The following is a 1,172-nucleotide window of genomic DNA, read 5'->3' as shown; positions in this document are numbered from 1 at the left end:
AAAAAAAAAGAAAAGGAGGTGCAAAACACGAGGAAAAATAAAATAGAGAAACAATATGAAGGATCGAGTGAGTGATGGTGGTTGATGTAAAGAGCGAAGGAAGAGGGAAAAAAAAAGAAAGGAAGAAAATGTTAAAGGAAAGATGAAAATGACACAACCAAATAAATGCATGACATTACTCAACATCCTCTCTTTCATTTTGTTTTTTGTTTATATTCACTGTTTTGTATTTGTAATATCCCCAAACCTCCCCAAAGTTCTCCTACACTTCTTTTCCTTTTGTTTGTTTTTTCCCCTTTCCAATTTTTTTTCCCCATTCTCTCTCTCCCTTTGTTCCTTAACCTGTTGTTTTTGTCTTTTTTGTTTGTTTGTTTGTTTAACCTCAACGCGCAGAGAAGGAGCAAAAGTTAAGGAAAAGCAAAAAAAAACAGAAAACGATTAAAAGAGAGGGGGAAAATGAACTTTTTGTTTAAAAAAAAAAAAGTGAAACAAAAACAAAAAAAAAGGACTCGTGCGTGTTATTTTGTTCAGAGTAATCCGTAGCTTCTCCCTTTCTTCCTTTTTTCTATCTTTCTTTGTGATTTATTTACTTTTAATATAATTTTTCTTCTTAAAGTAAAGAAGACTGTTAACTCTCAAAGAGGCGTAGGGGGTCATTTTCCAACCGTCTTTTTTTTTCCTTTTCATTTTCTTTTAGGTTTATTTTATGATTATGATTATTATTGTTGTTGTTGTCATTTTAGTGGAGAAAGGAGATGTAGCTCATGTTTATTTGTTTATTTGTGTGTTTATGTGTGTGTGTGTGTCTATTTGTGTGAGAGTGTTTTTTATTTCCTTTCTTATTCCTCTATTTGTTTTACTTTCGCTCAATTTGTTCAACCGCGTACCGCATGCATTTTTCCAACTGCTTCTGCTGTCGGTATTTGTTGTTGTTGTTATTGTTGTTGTTGTCACTGTTTTTGTTTTTGTTTATTGTTTTTGTTTTAAAACTTTTATTTATTTCCTTCATTTTATATTCATGCGTGGAATTTTTTAAAAACTTTTTCCGCGTGTCTGTGTTGTTTCACAACGCCACCGCTTCCACCGCGATTTAGCCCCTTTTTTTTCTTCTTCTTTTTCTTTTTAAAATAAATAAATTCCCCTTTCGTCTCACCTTTCCTTTCCTTTCTTTC

The sequence above is a fragment of the Trypanosoma equiperdum genome (genome assembly GCF_001457755.1).
Source record: "Trypanosoma equiperdum strain OVI genome assembly, contig: ctg_1445, whole genome shotgun sequence".
NCBI lineage: Eukaryota > Euglenozoa > Kinetoplastea > Trypanosomatida > Trypanosomatidae > Trypanosoma > Trypanosoma equiperdum.
Note: the sequence above shows the minus strand (reverse complement) of the source record.